The sequence below is a fragment of the Lactuca sativa genome, chromosome 5, assembly GCF_002870075.4.
Source record: "Lactuca sativa cultivar Salinas chromosome 5, Lsat_Salinas_v11, whole genome shotgun sequence".
NCBI classification, from domain to species: Eukaryota; Viridiplantae; Streptophyta; class Magnoliopsida; order Asterales; family Asteraceae; genus Lactuca; species Lactuca sativa.
In genome coordinates, this window is record NC_056627.2 from 100,507,257 (window position 1) to 100,530,347 (window position 23,091).

Sequence of the window (23,091 nt, forward strand, 5' to 3'; positions counted from 1 at the left end):
TATAAAATACATATCAATGATTAAATAATATGTTGTTTCTACTTGTATTCCCCCCCACCCCATTAAAGCATTTAAAAATCATTTAAAATATTGATTAGGGGTATGAACTCACCTGTAGTTGGTGATTAGAATGAACTGAACGGTATAGGATGGCTAGGTGTCAAGCGAGGACTTGTACACACACTACGATCCTAATGAACATATAATCACACATATATGCATTCAATTAGTCTTAAATCACTAATTGTTAAAGTTAAGACATTCTAGACATAATAAACACTTTACATAAGTGTTTTAAGCCTTAAGGATTGCATCTAAGCTATTGTGGGATAGGGTATTTGTGTTTAGGGTTTCCAAAGGACCCTATAAGTGAGTTTACTCGCCATAAACCATCACACGTGGAGTTTACGGTTGTTAACTCTTGAGTTTATGGCCGTAAACTCCCAAACATGTGTGTTTGGTTTGTTTTGAAGTCCCAAATTCTTTCTAGAATTATTCTAACTTGGTGGTTACATTCTTGAAGGGGTTTAAAGTCTAGAAATACTCCAAATAGGAGTTTACAGCCCTGAGGCCAATCCCCTTAGAGTTTACGGCCGTAAACTCTAAGTATTGGGTGTTTTTGTTGTTTCCAAGCCTCTTGCTTTTGAAGGACATGTTCTAGACAATTGTTTAAGGCAAATGAGGACCCTAGGCACACTTTGGTGCCATTCATTCATGTTTACGGCCCAAGAGCATTCTCTTGGCCGTAAACTCACTTTGCTAAGTGATTTGGATGAGTTTTGGTCCTTCAATTAAGTGGAAACAATTCCTTGTAAAGTTCTAGGGCTTTAGGTGTCATGAAAACACCCCTTTTGTCCATTTTTATGGAGTTTACGGCCTAAGATACACTTAGGTCGTAAACTCTCATTTGTTTGTGTTCTTTGATGTGTTTAATGCCTTACACTAAATGGGATCTAGTCTAGATAAAAACCTTAAAGTGGTAGAGTCCTTAAAACACCATTTTGAGTGTGAAAAGGGAGTTTACGGCCTATGAATCTCTTTGGCCGTGAACTCCCAAACTTGGGTGATTTATGGATGTTTTCTTGTTCCTAACATGCATACATATGAGTCTAAGGCTTTAGCATAACACAAGGGTCGTTTTTGGCTTTGTTTCGGGAGTTTACCGCCCAAGAATACCTTGGGGAGTAAACTCCTAGATCTAATGATTTAGCCATCTAAATCATGTTATAAGAATCTAAGAAGCATTCTAATCACTACTAGAAAGAGTTACTCACGTTTTGGTATAAAACCCGAAGATCCGTGAGAGAGAAAATGGCTTTTCTCTAGTTGGAAATGTGAATAATGAATGAATTTGGCTCATAAATCTATTTATAGTCCTGAAATATTTTTGGCAGAAAATATTTCTATTCCTTAAATGATCTCTAATATAATAGAGTGTTGGAATAACAGTGCTGCACAAAACCCTAGTGCACCCACTCTCCTAATATTTCATGAAGTGTAAACCTTGAATTACTCAAACTTATGTGAAAAAGTCTGAAAATTAATAGTGACACTATAACTTCTATTGAAGTGATATAGATTGTACAGAATGGAAATTTCGGGATGTCATAAGTTACTATTCCTTAGGAGCTAAGGCTCGGTTCGCCTTGGATCTCTTGTATTAGGAGGCAAGGATTGATTGTGCGATCTATTTCACTTTCAGGATTGGAGACTATGTCTTGGGAATAGTTTGTAGCCCGATTTAGGGCAGAGGTTGCTTCAGCTACTGCAGTTTAGCCATGGATGATTGATTTGGTGAGTGTGTTAGGGTGCGAGACCGTAAATGACATGATTTCTAGAACAGGAGACTGATTTGGAGCACATTGGGAAGAGGGGACCAGATTAGGTGCATATATTGGAGGGGCCCGAGAAGAGACCCAAGATTTCAGATCAGCTATTGAGAGGCCAGCAGGGTCGGATTCAGTGCAACACTTGAGGGAAACTGCAGGATGGAGTTTTTCATTCCAAAGGTTTGGGTAAGTATGTCTCTGGGTTTGTTTCCCTACTTGTGCTTTGGGTTATGTCATCAAGTGATGTCATATTCCTTAAACCAGGTTGGGAGTGTTCAGTATTATCTTGGTTTATGGTCGAGATCCATTCCGGGGTATTATGTTGAAGATTTGCGGACAACGTTCGACTGGATGGTTATTCTGCATCGTCAGGATTAAGTGGTTTTAGTAACCGTTATTGATTGGATGATGAGAGCGCCAAGGGAAGTGGCTCATTGCTGAGGTATTGGTTGGAGCATCTGTCTTTTGGTCTTCAATATTTGAGTGTGATATCATTTCAAGCATCAGGGGCTATCGGTTTCGTTGGGATTCAGGAAGTGTTCATCTGGTCTTTAGAAGTTGTATGGTATTTGGGGGATTGGCTAGTGATGGAGCACTAGTTGGTAAACACTAGTTGCCATCGGGTCTATAATTGTAAGGTAAGAAGGAATGGTAACCCTTCAATTTTCGTGTGCTTTGAGAATGTAGTCAATTCAAAGTGGGGGAGAATCGTCCCGGGATTCAGAAGCAGGAGCGGTTTGAAATCGGGATAAGTTTCGCATCCTCGTCAAGAAGAAAGACGGCCTAAGTGGCTGTTAGGATTGAGGATTGTGTGAGCTGGAAGTACGGGAAAATTACTAATATTGAGATTGCGTTCACTAGGTGATTGATACCAGGCATCGAGGAACCAGGTCGGGGTCCCAGGCATAACTCAAGTTTAGCATTGGGTGTTCATTCGAGTGTATGCTCGACTCTGAATGTATTTGAATTAATAAATTTGGGGTAAGGCGTAGGTCCGCGATTGTGGTTAGGTGAAAGTGTAGTAAGACTATGGGGGAGCCGTAACATTCACTAGTAGTTAGTTGGGGTGAAAGTGTTGTAAGACTGCGGGTGAGACGTAACATTCACTAGTAGTTAGTTGGGGTGAAAGTGCTATAAGACTACGGGGGAGACGTAGCATTCACTAGTAGTAAGATAGCGTGGGAAGTGTTCTAAGATTGTGGGGTAGTGATAGCATTCACTAGCAGCCACATAGTGTGGGAAGTGTTGTGAGACTGCGGAATGACCCGTAGCATTCACAGATTTTTTTAGATGATTAGGCTAGGGTGGGCTAGTTTGTAAGATTGTGGGTAGACCACATCATTATTGGAATCAGGAAATTTTAGGTCGTTGGAGACCGGGCATGATGTAAGACTACAATTATTCTGGTAGCATTCACTTTTCGCATTGGATTCGGTGGCAACAGGTTTTCAGGCTACTATGATCGGATGGACTGGAAGGATTGATGGAGCCGTGAGTGGCGACATAGCTCGGGCAGTTATTTGTAGTCGAAGTTGCCTTTGGAGTTCGCATGGGGTGACTGTAAGATTTCTCGTTGGCTTAGCAACCGAGCAGGAATCTAATATTCTGGGTGTGGGTAGAAAAGTTGGATTAAAGGAGGCCTCACTTGCTAAGGAAAACAACTAGGAGGTGGTGTGATGTTCCGAGTAGTGGTATTGATTTGGTATCCTTATGGGAGTAGCTTGTGGGCTGAGTGGTGTCAAGCCTCTTACAGCAGGATTAAATAATCTCAGAATACTTCATTTTACCCTACTACGCAGATCTTGTCCGAGTCTTAATCATTTTAGGAATAAGTCTCCTACTCGAAGGACTATCTGAGCTTTCTATCAAGTATAAGTGTATTGTAGGGAAATTTGGTATGTGGCTCTGTTTTCTAGTGGGAACCTCAAGTTATCAGAAGTTGAGTAGCTAGTTGGGAGATAAGTGAAATGAATTTAGTAATGATTCAATGTGGGCAGTCTGTCAGGGAGACAGACCATCTGAAGACTTCAGATTTCAGATTGAGTAAATGTGATCATGTTACAAGGAATTCGTTCATATTCGGTTTTTAGAACCCTGTGAGGGATAGTTTTGGTTGCCTTGGAAAGGTTGGGGTATTCTTGTGGTTGTGGTCGTGTTGTTTATGTTGTTTTGCATGTCAGGTGGTAAGGAATGATCTCGAGGACGAAATCTAATTTAAGTGGGGGAGAGTTGTAACATTTCATTTGAAATTAAGTAATTAAATAATAAACCCTGAACCCCAAGATGTAAATTTATATTTTATATTATTTTATAATAGCCCTAAAATTCATAATAATTTACCAGGGTGTTGGTTTCGGGGAGTTAAATTATATAATTTGACTTTTGGGGGTTAAAAGTGTAATTCTTGAATTTATTTTGTAAAAATTTTGAAGGCCGAGGGCTGTTATTATTGGATTTAAATTGAATAAATTTTTGGTAGCAGGGGCTAAAGAGTAAAATATGGACTTGGATTCAAAAGGATTGAGGGGGGAGGGGCCAGAAGTGTCAAAATGATAAGAAGTTCAACTGAGACAGGTTAAAACGTGTCACCCTACTCATCCATATTAACCCTAACCCTAGCCACACTTCTTCATCGCCACCACCTTGGGATGCTTCTCAGTCGTCACCGCCACGTCGAGTCCGACTTCTGCCCTACCCTCTGCTATCTTGTCGTCGAACACCACAGTCACATCACTTGTTGTTGCTAGTAACGTTGTGAACGATCGAAGAAACCCCACCAAGAATTAAGATGAAGCTGTGACCGGCGAAGCACGGACATTGTGCGATCGGAAAGCTCTCAGTAAGGCTAACGACATCTTTTCTCTCATCTCGCTCGTTCTTTTTTTGTTGTATGGGGTCGTAATCACTATTTTGGCAACCACCGCCCGATGGTCACCATTTCTGTTGCATTTCGGCGACATTCTTCCGCCTTGTAGGTGGCTGAGTGCATATGTGTTCGCGTGTAAGGGCTGATTTCGGAATTAATGGTGAAGTATGTGCATTATTTGCTAGGGAATCAAGAAAACCCGCCACAACCACCACCATGAGGTGGTGGCTGTCATCTCCACCGACAGTCTGTCGCCACAAGGTTGTTGATTGGCTGCATATTACAGTGGTGTTGTTTTTCAAGCTTGTGTGTGTGTTGCCGTTGGCTAGAAAACCGAGGAAACCCACTACTACCACCGTGAGGTGGTGGCTGCCACCTCATTTCAAAATTCTTCCGCCTGTGCACTCTTACGTGTGATTTTACTATTATTTGGGATGCTTTTTATGTATTTTGGTCTAGAATCATAACCACCTCCACCACGAGGTAGTGGTTGCCACCGTGTGCTGCCGTCGACCACCACCGCCCAAGGTGGTAGTGGGTGGTGCCCGTCCTAGTGAAACCCTAATTTGACATAAAACTTAACCATTGGACAAATTGGTTTGTGATTAGGTTGGAAACCCTAATTAGAATTTAGAAAACCCTAATCTTGGATATTTTAGTTTGGACTTGCCGGGACCCGTGTTTTGGACCAGTGGATTTAAGTGAAGACGTATGCCCGATTACATTGTATGATTCGTCTAGTGGAGTGATGGACTTAATGGATTAAGTCCCTAATGGGTTTAGTAAGAACACTTAACCCTAATCGTCATTTTATGTGAAAACCCTAATTATGTTGGGTTTTGAGTTGGGCTTTTCTGCTTGGATTAAATGTTTGGATTCTTAATGGGCCATCTAAGAAGAAGTATAGGGACTAGAATATTTGGATGGGCTTTAGCGTAAGGCCCATGTAAGGGGTTTGGGCCCAATTTGGAAAATTAGGCTACATATTGGGCCTTGATTTATTATTTAGATTTTGGGCCTCTAGAGTTTGAGTTTGGGCCTTGGTTTTGGACCAATCTAGGTTAGGGGTAAAATAGTCTCTTTACCCAAAGTATGGAGTTATGGTTATGCATTGGAACCCAACTATTAATTGGGTGTTGTTTTGATGTTGACAATTTGGGGATCTGTCAGCCAATAACCATAGTTTTATATGTGGGACTTCAACGGTGTGAGGTGAGTCTCCTCACCATAGCAATGGGTTGAAGGCACCAAGGCCTCCCCCATTATGTGTTATGTGGTATGGTAGTTGATTATGTGTTATGTGGTATGTAGGTTGATTGTGTGTTATGTGGTATGCTAGTTGATTATATGGTATGTGATATGCTAGTTGTCTTTGTGATACTCGCATGGAAGACCCCGGGGGATTCCCGAGGCAATTAGATATAGGACCATGTGCGGTTCCCATGGCATTCCAGGCTAAGACCATGTGAGGGTTCCCATGGCAGTTCATTAAGACCATGTGGGGGTTCCCATGGCAATAGGCTAAGACCATGTGGGGGTTCTCATGGCACCTGGAGTAATACCTTGGAGGGTTTCCAGGGAATCCTTATATGTTTGTACATATGGTTTATATGGAAGTTACTTAAGACCATGTGTGGGTTCCTATGGCAGTGGGCTAAGATCGTGTAGGGCTTCCCATTGCACCCGCTATAAGACCGTAGAGGGTATCCATGGCATCCTTATATGTTTTCATGCATGGTTTATATGGCTTATGTAACTTATATGGTTGATAGGGTTTATGTGATTCTATGGATTGTGTGGGGTATGTTATATGGAACACACTATGCTATGTGCTTACAGTTTTGTTTTTGGTTTAAGATATCACTTTTTTAGAATGGAAGGGCCAGCTTGATCACAGCGCACCCACTCGTGTTTCCACAATATGTGATTTTGGGATGAACTCTGGTAAATGTTTTTAATTAGCAATGTTTTCTGAATGCTTGATTTAAAAGATATCTGTGTTTTGACTATAATAAAAATAAAATTTTTACTATTGATATTTGGGTCGTTATAAGTGTTGGGGAAAAGAGAAGATGAAGTTTGGTCTCTAGTAAAGATTGTGAATATTGTGTCAATAGTTCTTGATTTTCTTTATGAAGGTGTCTTGCAAAATCACTATTACACTGTTGTTACGGCTAACAATATTGTATTCGAATTCAACATTGTTTATTTCCTACTAATGAATCTCAACGATCTCATCATGGTTACGAAAATTTGGGTCAGATGGATAAATCACAAGTTCAAGTGAAGGATTAAACTTCATTCATTATTGGATATGATCAAATTAAATCTTTATTGGATTATTATTGTTCTCATTTGGCAGTAACAAAATTTGATCTCTCCATGGCAGTCTACAAAAAGTCAAAAGTTCCAAAGGATTTGTTGAAGGGGAAACTAAATATAGAAGATTACGAAGATGCAGTGATCATACAACAACCATTGGGGTCATATTCCAAGGGAGGAAAAGTAAAGGAAGAAAGAAGAAGTTTCTCTTTTGCATAGATGATGTAGCTAGATACACAAACCAACATCTTCCTAGTAACTTACTTATCAGCAACAACTGTTAGAAGAACAAGAATGACAAGTTTATTGGTTTACATCCTGGTAGTTAGGATTTTGATATGATTATGAGTAGTGACCTGGTTAGGTCAGTTTCCTGGTTATAGGATGATGCTATGTTAGTGACCAGTAAGGTCTGTATCCCGGTTTTTGGGATGTTGCTATGATTCGTGTTCTGTTAGATCAGTTTGACTGTTATATGATATCAGCTTGTGTATGATATTCATGTGCACATGTTTGTTTGATTGGGAGTTGGGTTGAGGTGGTCCTGCTTTGTGTTGTAGGCCAACATACCCGACGAGCAGTCGGGATAGATTGTTGGCCTTACAAGGTAGTCCAGTCATGTCGAAGGCTCGGGAGCGGTCCAGATAGGCTACCTTGCGAGGCGGTCCAGTCAGGCTGAAGGCTCTTATGCATGTTGTTCTGTATTTGTTGATAAAATATGATTATGGTTATATGGGTATGGTATTTTGGGGGTAGCTCACTAAGCTTTCAGGCTTACGGTTTCAGTTTGATGTTTCATGTACTTCTGGTGATCGCGGGAAGACGAATGCATGATCGTACTGCTCCTCCTGCTGTTATGATTTTATGAGTTGATACTGGGATACTCTAATATTTTGAAAACAAACTATGTAATGTTAAATGGTTTTAAGTGTTTTGAAAAAGTTTAAATTTGACATGATTTTTATGGGTGTTACAAGTTGGTATCAAAGCCTTGGTTTGAGTGAACTGGAGGAACATTCGCGTGAATCCAGTCTCAAATCGAGGAAATATTTTCAAAATGATTTTTCCATGGTTTTCAAAATAAGTAAAGGAGGATGCAGGGTGTACGATCAGCCAGAGCCAGTAAGTAGACCCCAAAATACCATACAGTGTTTGAATATGTGATAAGTTAGAACAACATGCTAGAACTAGGCTAGGGATCCTCAGGAAATTGCATGATAGAATTTCCTGATTACATGATGCCTGCTAGCCTAGAGTTTTTCTTATATGAGATTGACATCATTACTGTTGTTGCTTGTGTATGTATCACGGTTGTACATAATTAAGATCTTATAGCCCGAGAATGTTTGATTTGGCAGTTTTGTTCTTATTGATTAGGGCTTAGGGTAGGATCCGATATTCAAAAGTCTATAGGGTCCAGCGTTATGTATGGTTAGCATACACTAGTGATGCAGGGATTGGTGGAAGTCTCATGGATGAGTGAGATTGAGCGACCACCGTATGCATGTATATTGTTAGGGTGTTGTGATGATACTTGAGACAAATATGGGTAGGTGTGGAAGGTAGTATGGGCCTGTACTACTGAAAGCACAGGGCCCATATGCGTAGCAAGGAAGTCATAACCCCTAGGGTTTAGTCGGGAGTTGGTTCCAAGTTATTTATGTAGATTATCTGATATGTTCCTGTTATATTTTCAGTATGGTGGTTACGAGGCATTTTGTGACTAGATCTGGATCGCGATCAAGGCAGGGCGATCAGGAGGCCCCAGTAGTGCCTAAGGTTATTGGCCAGAAGATCATGCGTGAGGAGGTGGTCGACATTATCTGGGGTTAGATTTCGGAGTTGTTTGGGTCCATCAAGACCGCTATGATGGAGTACTTCGATGCGCATCCCTTGTAGAGACGGCTGCCGCTGCAGCCGCATCGGCTGTATTAGCGGTAGGGGGAGGAGTAGGAGCCACTTGGGGCTTCCAGTACAAGGACTTCGATAACACGAAGCCCCCTACTTTTGATGGGACTCAGGGCCCCATCAAGGGTATGAGGTGGGTTTCTGATGTGGAGGGGTGTTTCCTTACTTGCTCGTGTCCTACTGACCAAAAGATCAGGTGTGCTCTGAACCTGCTAAGGTCTGGGGCCAAGGACTGGTGAAGGTTGACGACAGGGTTGTACACTGATGATCAGAGAGCTGATGTTACTTGGGAGCAATTCAGGTATATGTTCTGCGCCAGATACATTTCATAGGTTGAGCGGGAACGATTGTCTCATGAGTTTTTAAGTTTGAGACAGGATGAGGAGTCGGTGACGAAGATCACCCGTTTTTTCACTTAGAGGGCGATGTTCTGCCTAGAGTTTGCTTCCGATCAGGCACATATGACTTGTTATCTGAGCATGCTCAAGACGGACATCCGTCTGTTTGTTGTAACACAACGATGTGATACTCTTCTGGATCTACAGGAGGCCGCTAGATTGCATGAGTTGGAGATTGAGCTGCAATTGAGGGACCAAAGTCAGGCCCTGACATAGTCTTAGCCGGCGCCGAAGTGTTCTAGGACCACTGATTCTAGGACCGGGGGTCAGCAGAGCCGCACCTGTGGAAAGTGCGGCAATGGTCAATCTGGAGTTTGTCGAGTAGGTAGCAGATGCCACAACTGTGGCAAGGAGGGGAACTATGCTAGGGAATATCGCCAGTCTGCCCCTGCATCGGATATAATGATATGATATCATTGTCATCAAGTTGGTCACGTGAAGACCAACTATCCACAGCTCGCAGTCAAGTTGGTGCAAGCTCCATCGTCGGCTACATTAAGGATTAGGGATGGGAGGCTAGTTAAGGTGGAGCCTCCGAAGGCTCAGGGGCGTGCCTTCTAGCTTACAGCTAAGGAGGCCATGGAAGCAGTGGATATGGTTGTTGGTATGTTTCTATCCTTTGTCTCATTTATTATATTTGTGTTATGCTTATATGTTGTACCTATGTTTTGGTACGGTTTTAGTAAACATATTGCTTGCATTGGTTTTATTTGACTCGGGGGCAAGTCGGTCTTTCACGTCTCAGACATTTAGTAGGGAGTTCAGTGTGTCAGTAGGCGAGCTAGAGTGTCCATTGTGACTCTCTATCGCCAACGAACACAGACTTTCTGCCTCTTCGGTCTATCGAGGATGCGGGTTGGAGATCTTCGGGGTGTCTTTTCCAATAGATTTGATTCCAATTCCCGTGGGGGAGGTATACGTAATTATGGGGACAGACTGGCTTAGCCGATTTGGTGCCATATATTGCGAGGGCCAGTGAGTGGTAGTTGGAAATCCAAGTGGGCGAGAACTGACTGTATATGGCGAGGGCACCAGCGTGGGATCAAGGTTCTGTTTAGCTGCCAGGGCTCGGCAGAATATTCAGCACGGGTGTGTGGGTTATCTAGCGTACGTGGTGAATACGCGAGTCAAAGTTCAGACTCCAGTTTCAGAGGTTCTAGTGGTTACAGAGTTTGCTGACATGTTCCCAGAGGAGTTACCAGGGGTACCTCTAGAGAGGCAGGTCGAGTTCCGGATCGACCTGCTGCCGGGTGCAGCTGTTATCACTAAGGCGTCGTACCGGTTGGCACCACCCGAGATGTAGGAGCTGTTATCATAGCTACATGAACTGCTTGGCAAGTAGTTCATTCGACCAAGCAGTTCTCCATGGGGAGCACCGATCCTCTTCGTCGGGAAGAAGGACGGCTCACACTGGATTTGCATTGATTATATGGAGTTGAACAAGTTGACGGTAAAGAACCGTTATCTACTCCCGAGGATAGATGATCTCTTTGATCAGTTACAGGGTGCATCTTGGTTCTCCATGATAGATTTGAGATCGGGGTATCATCAAGTCCGGTTCATAGAGGAGGACGTGGAGAAGACCACGTTTCAGACTCGTTATGGTCATTACGAGTTCGTGGTGGTGCCATTTGGGCTCACCAATGCGCCAACAGTATTCATGGACCTGATGAATTGGTCTGAAGACCGATGCTTGATCGCTCGGTCATAGTGTTTATTGATGATATCTTGGTGTATTCCAAGACTCGAGAGTAGCACGAGGAGCACCTCAGGGAGTTGTTGGGAGTTCTGAGATGAGAACGGCTGTATGCTACGTTCTTGAAGTGTGAGTTTTGGTTACGAGAGGTATAGTTCCTCGAGCATCTCGTTAACCAGGAAGGGATTTTGGTCGACTTGGCCAAAATGGAAGCAGTCATGCAGTGGGAGGTGTCGAGATCTCCATCAGATACCTGGAGTTTTCTGGGATTAGTAGGGTACCACCGAAAATTTATTCGGGATTTCTCCAAGATTGCAGTACCCCTCACTCGTCTAGCGAGGAAGGGGATGGATTTCCAGTGGGGCTTTGAACAGCAGAGGACGTTTGAGACCCACCGTCAGCGTTTGTGCGAGGCTCCAGTTTTGACTTTTACCGGAGGGAGTTGAGGATTTTGTGGCATTTTGTGATGCATCCATTACCAGCTTGGGGCAGTCCTCATGCAGAGAGGACGAGTGATAGCCTACGCATCACGGCAGCTGAAGCCGTATTAGACGAGATACCCTACACATAATTTAGAGTTGGGAGCGGTGGTGTTCACTCTCAAGATATGGAGACATCCCTCTTCTAGGTTGTAAATCCTCATTTACCTACCTTCAAATATTCTGCAACTAGATTATGGCATCCCTCTTCTAGGATGTAGAGTATTGTGTTGGATCCTAGCCTTGATGTTTCATTTGGGTGTTACATCAGTGATTCTAATCAACTTGAATTTTCTCTCGTTTTGTAGATGTCTAGTTCTGACAATCATGGTCTTCCCAAATCCCATGGAACAAGCTTTCCAGATGAAGATGATGTTCCACGATATGATCGAGGAACAAGAAATCATGCTTCACTTCCTACACCTCCTCTAATTTTCTCCCTAACCCACAAGTTCGAAAGCTTGAAAAGTTTAAGCTCACTCAAGCTCTATTGGCAAGTAAGCATGATGATGGAAAGTCTGTGTGTGCACACGTCTTAGAGATGAAGTCACACATTGACAGGTTGGGTATGCTGGGTGTTGTCATCCCCAAGGAGTTGGCTATTGACTGGTTTCTTCAGTCACTTAATGATTTGGCGTGCTGGTCAAGCAAATTTTTCTGGTGAATCAAAGTCCCAAACTTCAATGGACATTGAAAATGGTAACATTGGAGATCCAGAAAAGCTAAACTATGAGATAGTTCCTTGTGCCATTCCAAAAGAGTCCATTTGCTTTTATTGCCAAAAGAAGGGGCATTGGAGATAAAGCTGCCCTATTTACCTGAGAGATCTAAGAGATGGGAGAGTCAAAACGTGTGGCTCTACTTCAGGTAAAATCCATTAACTAACCTTTTTAAGTTTCTATTCTAGATTCTTAATACATGATGTGATAAGATTACATTTTGATGTTTTGTAGGATCAAAGAAAAGAGAGGAAGCTTAAGGGAAGAAGTGAGCTGAATGTAATCGTGAAGAAATGGACTTCGATCGCATTTCTTGAAGATTAGATTCTTGAGCTACTACTTGGAGTTAGAATAGATTTCTAAGAAATATGTAATAGCATAGTTTTTCAATTGAATTGCATTGTAAGGACAATTTTTTCCACAATAAAATGAATTTTTATTTTATTTTATTTATTTGTCCTTGCAATGGCGTGTATGAAAAATTGATGTTTGAAGGTTTCTATTATTAGCAATAATGGATTTGATTCTTAATTATGTTATTTGTGGAAATATCGAGAATTTACAAAATAGAGAGAGTTTCTCATCGCCCAAGTTTCAATTGGATAAAAACTTGGAATCATACAAATTGGTTGTGTGATGAATGAGAAACTTCATATTTGGAAAATAGACTAATTCTTTGACAAAGTGTCAAGTGATGGACTAGGAGATCGAGTATACTAGGTTATGTGTTGATCAAGTCCACCACAAGAGTGATAAAGATATTTGTCATGATTTACTAAAGTTTAGTAAATATGATCATGCTTATAAGATTAAGTGTAATTCGGAGTTAATTGAAAGAGTTTCAATGAATAGAAGAACGAATAAAGAAGAATCAAGTAGGCAGAAAGATAAAAGTTTCTCTATTCTAAGAAGAAGGGAGAGTACCTTTTATTGTGTTTTATGATAAGTCTTAATGATTAAGAACCATATCTCAATTGATCCACTAAGTGAGTCTTAGTACATTTGTATGTCTAGGAAGAGGAATCGAGAATTGTGGAAATGGTTAAATCAAGAAGTCAATCATACTTCATTCCAATATCAAGTCTTAGAGTTATACTCCAAGATTGTGAATTGAGTGACAAGTCTTAAGAAGGTTTATAACACTCAACAAATGTGGAATTTGGAAAAGTTTTCTTATTCTTGCATATTTGAAATTGGTAAGTTGTGTTGTCTTGGATAAGACAAAGACCAACTAGGACCAATTATGTGAAGTGTTTTGTTTTGATAAGAACTACACTAACTCTTGAATATTTATTTTGTCTAGGAAAGTTTCCTGACAAGAGAATCATATATGTCAAGAGGTCAGTGGGACTTTTAATGATCTTGAAAAAGGTTTCAAGAACAAATCAAGAATAAACCTTATCGATTATCAGTAGCACACGACTTGAGGTTTACAACCTATCGTGTTGACATTATTTTGTTTCTGTGCCATTCCAATTGAGTTAATTATGCATGTGAGTTCTATGAGTTCTCATTTGAATGCATAAAGACAAGGCACCTTGATCGATGGAAAGTACATTGATATGTAAGGATAAGTTGATAAACTACTAGGAAGACATGGTAGGCACTCGTGTTACCATAAGGCAAGAAATCAATATTAAGAAAGTTCAGTCCATATGAGTTTGGATTTGTTGCAAACTTGGTTTTGGCAAATTCACATGGACATGAACACATACACCATAAAATCTAAGTGTCATAAGATTCCCTCCTACATGAAAATGACTGCGAGGAAATGCTTTCACTAAGAGAGATTTTAAGAAGAAAGTAATTGTGAAAATTGTATTCTCAAATTCGATTATGGTTACGGCATCCCTTTCCATAGTTCGAATTGTGAGATTTGGCAATGAGTCTGAACATTTGGGACTTAGTAACATAAGTTATGAATTTTTCTAGACACACATGTGAGCTTTCTAAGGAAAATGTGTATAAGTTTAAGAAGCTTAGACAAAGGCTTATCGAAGCATCTGGTATTAACTACAGAAATTCAATAGGTATTGTTTTTCTGGAAGTTCAGCTGTTTTCTGATTACATGTCAAAGCTAGTGGGAGCATAAGTGTTATGCTTATATGATAATAATCATCATGATAGTAGGAGCATAAATGTTATGCTTGTATGATTATTAAGGCAAGTATTGAAACTTAGCATTATTTGCAAACTCGTAAGGTTTGAAAAGTTGTTTTGCCATACTTAAGGGAGAGAATATTATACTTCGTTTCAAAATCTAAAGCTTAGATTGAGAAATTTTAATAAATTTAGTCAACAGACACATAGTGTGTTCTTAAACTTCGATTATGATTACGACATCCCTCTTCATAGTTCGAATTGTGAGAACATGACACATAAAATATTATGGCAGAAGATTGATAAAGTATCATATCTTTATGTAAGACATTATGCATCGTGTCCCATACGCTTCGAGTATAGGATCGATTACAAATGCTATAATATTTGACCATTCTAAAATTTTGCAAATTCCTTCGCATTAAGAGGGAAAAAGGACTAGAATCAGCTATGACTAAAATAATTAAACAATTATCAAAGGACGATCCATAGTTCGCTGAGGATTTGTCACTTGTGGGCGGTTTGAAGTATAGTATTGGATGGACCATATCGACATTATTATGAATAGATAAGATTCTATTAAGAATGAGTTTTCATATGTCAAATATGGAAATGTTTCCATATTGGGAGTTGGAAATTGAGAATTTATGTCTAGATTAGAAAATTTTATGCAAAGGATGTTCAAAGGAATGTACTTTGAGTGAGAGACATCACATCTATAGAATTGTTTGTAACAATTTCTGATAGAGACCTTGTAATATGATTGGCCAAGTCTTGGTGACTTTTGTGCTATGACTTTATGAAAGGATCATTGATTAAAATGTTAGAATCTAGCATATTCTAGTAGTGGCAAGAACCTTGTGTTCTAACACTAATGATAAGGATTGGGAATTGTGAAATGAGCATCATTGGAAAAGTTTTTCAGTTGATCTATTTCACAAAGTAAGGACCATAGGAAACAAAGTGTACATGCTTTGTGCATGGGACAACTATTGTTGTAATCTGAGTAATAAGTTGATTTTTTGAAACAATAAACAATGAATAATGAGTAATTTTATGAAATAGTAAATAATGAATAATGACTAAACATTGATCTATTTTACCGCGTATCATCCGCAGACAGACGGACAGAGTGAGCGGACGATTCAGACGCTCGAGGACATGCTTCCAGCATGCATTATGTATTTTGGTGGGATTTAGGATTCATACCTACCCTTGGTTGAGTTTTATTAAAACAACAGCCATCACTCGAGCATCAGTATGCATCCCTTTGAGCTTCTTTATAGGAGGAGGTTCCGTACTCCCATCTGCTGGGGATAGGTGGGGAATAGAGTTATGGGCGACACTGAGATAGTGTTGAAGACGACCAAGCAGATTCAGCAGGTCCGACAGAGGTTGCAAATGGCTCAGAGTCTTCAGAAGAGTTACGCAAACAGACAGTGATCCGAGTTTGAGTTCCAGGTCGGAGATTTTGTGCTTATGAAAGTTTCCCCATGAAAGGAGTAATCTGGTTTAGGAAGCGGGGCAAGTTGGGGCCTCGATATATTGGACCTTCTAGGGTGATTGCCAAGGTGGGCAAGGTAGCATATCAGCTGAAGCTAACTGAGGAGTTGAGCCAAATCCATAACACTTCCAAGTGTCCAAGTTATGGAAGTGTATGGTTGATGAGACATCAATAGTACCATTAGAGGACATTCAGGTGGATGCGATCCTGAATTACATCAAGAGGACGATCGGGATCCTAGATCGAAAAGTCAAGGTTCTGAGGAACAAGGAAGTGCCTCTGGCTCAGGTCCAGTAGCAGCATCAGAGGGGGTCCGATTTGACTTGGGAACCAAAGTCGGAGATGCTGGAGCAATACCCCGAGTTATTTGCAGAGCAAGACTTCAAGGGCGGAGTCTGATTCTAGTGGGGGAGAATTGTAACATTCTGGAAATCAGGTATATTCCTTTGATCCTTTTCTTTCCTCAAGTTGTCAAAATTAGTCCTTGAAAAGAATGTTTAGATTTTGAGTACGCTGGGCGTAAGGGTGAGTACGTTACACGTACTCATGAGCGTGTTCTCTACGCGGAGGCTACCCAATACGCTGGGCGTACCATAGTGTACGTTGGGCGTACTAGGTTCAGATTGAAACCCTAATTGTGGGGGTGAGCCCTATATAAGGAACATTATGGCCTCACTTTTAGCCACCATTTCTAGAGTGCAAAACCGTAAGTGTGCCCTAACCCTCGTTCTAGAGCTTGTGTGAGTGTGGTTGAGCTTGAAAGTATTCTTGTGTGCTTTGAAGAGAAGGAGGTGCCATTGAAGAAGCTAGAGTTGGAGGGCAAGCTTTAGATCTGAACTTTATGAGGTTGGAGCATCAATTGGAGGCAAAAAGCTCAGAGCTTTCTCAACCTTTTTGATTTGTGCATTATGGACCATTTCTAGGGTTTTTGTCCCAAAAGCGGAGACTTTATGAGTAAAGGAGCTCCATAGACCTTGATATGCCCATATGCAGTGTATAATGTGATATAGGTCCATAAAAATCCAATCATGGACATTAGGAGTGAGCCATGCATACGATATGAGCTTCTTAGTGAAGGAAGTGGTGTGATTTGGATGATGATGACCTTTACGGCCATGCAAAGGTGTATAGTCTTCGACTTTATGGATTAGGAGATTATAGGGGGTCCAGATCTGTATTTTGAGCCAAGGTCTTAACTAATTATGACAATAAATGAGATAAGAGTGAAACTGGGACGTACGTTAAGCGTAAATCCCAGTATGTGGGGCGTAGGGTTCAAGCAGTCTGATATCAGCATAGCGGTCGAGTACGCCCAGCGTAAGGATCTGGTACGCACAGCGTACTCACCAGCTGTCACAACTAGAAATTTTGTGCCTTGTAACTACAACAATTTAGTAAAATTATGAATCAAAGTCTTAAGAGCATGTATGATGCTTACTTTATGACAACAAAATTTGCAATCTAATACACCATACAAGCATTACAAATAGTCAACAAGCAAATGGGAAACCCTAGAAGTTCTTGTTTAGGTCCACTTTGGACTAGGACTTCCTTATTGGGCCCAATGGACCAATAAGCTTCCAATTTGACTATCTTGGGCTTAGAATCCTTAAATGGGCTCTAATTGGACCCACTTTCATTTATTTCAACATTTTGGGTCATATTGGGCCTAGAATGAAATAAATTAAATATTATGAACCATTATGAACCATAATTAACCTAAACTAGCCCAACAAAGTATAAAAATCACACTTATATTTTATAGGGCCAACAATCATTCAACTTAACTCTAGTATGGGCTTAGGGGCAATATGTAACAGCCCGGAATCTCAGGTATTGTTAAATTATGTTTTTGGGGTGATTAAAGAGGGGACTCGGCGAGTTGGAGCCTAGACTCGCCGAGTAGGATCGCAGACTTGGTCGCGGGTTCGCGACTGGACTCGACGAGTCCAGATATGGACTCGGCGAGTCTACGCTGTTTAGCGAAAACCCTAACCGTTCAGGTTTGGCTCGTATATAACGCACTATATGCCGTCATTGTTCGTCTTTTAGTCGATTGAGAAGAACCCTAAGCGGCTGTGGGCATCTAGAGCAAGATTGAAGGCCATTGGTGACTTGAAGAAATTGTGGTGCAAGGAGGAGAAGAGTTTTGGCTAAAGGAACTGCAAGGGATTCGATTTCTGAAGTTTAGGGACACAGAGAGTGCGTTATGCAGGTAACATTTCGGATCATTCCTTTTATATTGATGTGTGCATGGATCTAGGGTTTATGGAACCCATTTGGTGATTAGATGTATTATTACCTTGTTACCCAAACGAATATAACCCTGTATTAGGACCTTTAGAGGTCCAGAAGGTCCCATGCTTGTGTATTTCAGAACCATACTTATCCCAGAATGCAGTTTGAGCGGTTGCATGGCATGGACTCGCCGAGTCGATGAACAGACTCGGCGAGTAGCTTGAAGATTAACTGGGACTCGTCGAGTTGTTCTTCAGACTCGGCGAGTTGAGTCGGGGTGGCCCCGCGATTCTTCCAAGAGTAACTCGTCGGGTCAAGGAGGATACTCGACGAGTAGATAGGGACTCTCAGAGAGTTGGAGGACGTCTAGACTCGCCGAGTCGCCATGGCACTCGCCGAGTCCGGTCGAGTTGACCGTTGAACGTTGACCGTTGACCAGAGTTGACCTAAGTCTGACTTCTTAGGGATAGTCACACTTAGAAGATATAAGTGTTAATGAGAGATATGTGATGTTATAGGGAGGTTGTAGCTCGTCGGATTGTGCACGAGTGATTTCAGGATTTGCTAGCTTTCAGCATTTACGAGGTGAGTCTTCTCACTACACTGTACCCGAAAGGGTTTGACTGTGTGACCGGAAGGTCAGATATGATATGTGATATGTATGCTATATGTAGTAAGTTATTTGTTGTATGTGCTATGTATGTTATGTGGGCCGGAAGGCAATATGTTATGGGCCGGAAGGCGATTATGTTATGGGCCGGAAGGCGTTGTGTTGAGGACCGGAAGGTCAGGGCCTGGAAAGGCGTATGTGCGTAAGTGTATATTGGGGGACTCACTAAGCATTTATTCTTACAGTGGTTATGTATGTGTTTCAGGTACTAGCGAGGACCGTGGGAAGGCGCCGGCGTGATCGATACACACTGAAGAATGTTTTTATGATCTTGGGATTTAGACAGTTTGTAATTGACATGACACTTAAATTATTTATGCCTTGTTTTGGATGAAATTACTCTATTTATAAAAAGAAAAATTTGTTTGAAAATTTGCGTTGTTACACAATAAAGCCCAAAAATCTTTTTTTTCTTCTCTTCAAATTTCGGCCCAAGCCCATGTAAAAAGGGAGATTTGACTTTCATAGCCACCTCATTTTTGCATGTTGGTTTTCCATGCAACCTATCTCATACTTCCATGCACATATCACGTCAAGATCTATTTCTTTCTCTCTCTCTTGCTCTCGGCCGATTTCAAGCACACACACACACATTTCACTCATCTTTTCTCTCAAGAAAACTCTCTCATTTCTCCTCCTAAATTTTCAGATCTAAGGAGCTTTCAAGAAAATATCTCCACAAATTCTCCACTTAAGGTAAGATCAAGTTAGGATCTATGATTTTGGTACTTTGTTTTATCAAAATCTTCTTCTAATCCATGTAAAAATCTTGATCACTCTCCTAGAAACTCTCTAAGTTCGAGATCTTCCAAGGAGAGGTACTAAGGCCAAACTTTCTTCTCACTTCTTCTAAAAGCCGAAACCACACCCAAAGGTGAGCTTCATACCCCCTATTTTTTAGTTTTTATAAGTTTTGTGGGTGGAGAATACAAGCAAATGTGTAGATATATGAGTATATGTATGCTTTTTGTGATTTCTATGCTTATATTTATGCTCTTATGTGATTGTGGTGTTGGATCTAGTCAAAAAGTCCTAAAAACCGAGATTTACATTAGGTTATATGAAACAAGTATAAATTATATTACTACATACAAATCATTTCTAGAAAAATAACCAAGTTGGTAATATGAACTTCTTTGGGCTAAAAACCCATTTTTGGACTCAAAATGTTGAAAATATAAATTCAAAGGACCCAAAATGACAATATGAAAACTCTGAGGGTTGATATGAGTCAAAACTGTTTCAAAAATGTATTTTCTGGAAATTTACTCTTTTAAAGGATTTAAAATGTAAAGTTTAAGCATAATGGGCCAAAAATGAACTTTTCGGCCCAATAAAGCCCAAATTGCGAGATTTTCAAATTAGAGGGGCTGAAACTGTATTTTTTTGTAAAACAGGGGACTACTAGTGCTCCAAGTCCAATTCAAGGGTTAAAAATACTTTTCATATTTAAAAGGGAACAAAAATGCAAAAAATTTCTATTTTGGGCCAAAAGTGTAAAAATTGCAAAAATAGAGGTTTCAACCTAGAAAACTTCATTTTGAGGGACTAAAACTGTTTTTCAAATAAATTTGAGCTGAAAAATATCTTTTCAACAATTTTTTACTAAAGTGTCAAGAAAAATGGATTAAGGACTACAATGGAGATTCTTTTATACAAAGGGTCAAAATTGTAAATTTATACAAAAGAAAGGGGCTGCAAAAAGAAAAATTCTAGTGTTTTTAAACAATAAATCGGTTATGATGAAATACTAGTACCACGACTATCGGCGAAATATAAGACACCTTCAACACCAAAATCGTTATCAAACGAACTGATTTGGTCTCGAATCAATAACGAATCCGAAATTAATAACACGACGATACTTCAATACACATGCGGAAATTTTGGGAATTCAATACACACGTGGAAATTTCGGGAAGTTAATACACACGTGGGAATACACCAGACGTCGATACACCATCTTTGGGCCCGAAAGTTTCAAATCGTGCTTGTTGGGCCTAGCTAGCCCAATGACATGATCTCTAGGCCCGAAGGAAACTCGCTTACATGTAGTTGGGTCTTATATGACCTAATTCCGTGTAAAAGGACTTTCAATGGCTTTTGTGCTGTTGGGCCCCAAGGGTCCTTTGGTACTGCTAGTCAAGTCGAGAATTCACCAATGCGAGTCGGGCTAAGGGCCCTTCGCATTCACGATAGCCTTGAATGACTTATGGAAATATCGGGGGCTTCGTACCCTCTTTTTCTCCTCGGTCGAGGGGCTATGAGAAGTCCGGGTGGTTGGATTAAGTGAATAGTACCAACGACGCCTAAGGGATCGTTTGTATAGTTGTAGACTAGTCGTTTTCATTAATGCGTGTTTATAACAATTCACAATCCATAATTAATCCAATGTCACCTGGATTATCGAATACACACGTCGCAACAGTATAACAAAATATAAAATGCGTAATTCAAAGTATTAGGAAAACATCGGGTTTTCCTAGGGTTTTCAATTCATACACCTACGAGATGCATACCAAGTTTAACAATTTTTTTATATAGAAACAAACAAGCATACTTACGGATCTTCACACCTTTTATACTATACTATTTTCAGAAAATATCGGATTTTCTGGTGGTTTTCAAAACAATACAAAACATTATATTTCAAACATTACTTATGAACTCACCAACATTTCATATGTTGACGTTTTTCAAAATACTTGTATTCTCAGGTAACAGGTAAATCGAAGGGAAAAATGTACTCAGTGATGTCTTGTTGTTTGTTTAACTAGTATCGAAGAATCTACTTTTTGGGAATGTAATGTTATGAAACAATGTACTAAATGTAAACACTACCAGTTGTACTATTTCAATGCATGTTGATGAATGATGTTATGTTTCATGTATATTCACTGTGATGGTATTCAATTGAGTCACAACAGCCCTCGGACGTTTCCACCGTCTGGTTCGGGGGTGTGACAGGTTGGTATCAGAGCTCTGTTTATAGTGAACTAGCATATCTAGCCACACATTGATATGAAACTATAAACCAAAAGAAGGACTAACGCAACTCTGAACAAAACAAGTAAAACACAACAATAAAACACCCTTGCTTGCGTTAGGAATAAGAACATAACGCCGAACCAAACAAGATAACGCTAGTATCCCGGTTAACTCAGGACTGTTCTTAGTGGTATCAAGGAGTGGATGTAGCCTGATCAACTACATTCCCTCCAAGGTATAACTAACACATGTTCTGATGAGATCGCGATAGCTAGGGAATCTAAAAACAAACCCCTTTATCACCAAAAGAGAAGAACGTTTGTTTAGTCTATATCATAGTTGTAGAGTCATAGGAGTAACGATAGTTTATACCTTCCCCCAGTCTTCATGGAGGGAGAACAGCAGGGTATTCAGTTACATCAGGTCCTAGTAGCCCACGAGAGAGATCAAGGATGAGCCAGAGGTAGATCAAGGAAAGGTGCACGCCAATGGACCTGAAGAGGAACAGGACGTATACGTGATGGTTGATTTCGACTATGATGAGTTGGACCAGGAGGCAAGTGAGGAAAAGGGCGTAGAGGAGGCATGTAGTGGACCACACCAGTTGGAAGTCCCGCCAAAATTCCGCATGTTTCAAGGGGTGGATACGGACTACCTACGCGCTCTCGAGGAGACAGTTATCAGCCTGAAGCTTCAACTCATCATGGCCAAGGCAAGGGCTACGCGAGCCGAGCGAAAAGTGGAGGAAATCAACCAAGAGGCGGGTGAACTGGCTGAACTTTTGGTACGTCAACTCGACGTTTGAGCATCATCGTCATCTTTACCGATAGGACTAGCCCCACTACTTGCTATTATAGATTCTACAATATGTAGAACCAACTGTACTTCCTACTAGTATTATGTTTCTATGGATGTCATGTCGTAATACTGCCGGACCGTACGTTTTCTTACGGAATGTTTGTAATTTAGGCAAATTATCCCTGCATAAAAGAAAAATGGCTATTTCTAGTAGAAATGCTAGGTGTTTTAATATGAGGATTCGCTTATGTGCTCAAACGAACATAAACACACCCTAAGGATATAGATCGAAACATTGTGAACCATACGACAAACGCGAAAAATTACAGAGCACCTCTAGAAATAGTCGTCGTTACTCACGGTCCTGCTTATCAACATGCAGTAGAAGATATCGTTCCATAGAAATAACGAGCACACCCGTGAAGCACCACTCTTGCAAGTGGACCTTACTACATTCCAAGTTGTTGTCACTACTGCAGTAACTGCTGCTATGGCACAACTCAACGCCAACAACACCAACAGAGGAGGAAATAACATCGATAACACCAGTCGGAGTAATAACCACAGAAACCAACA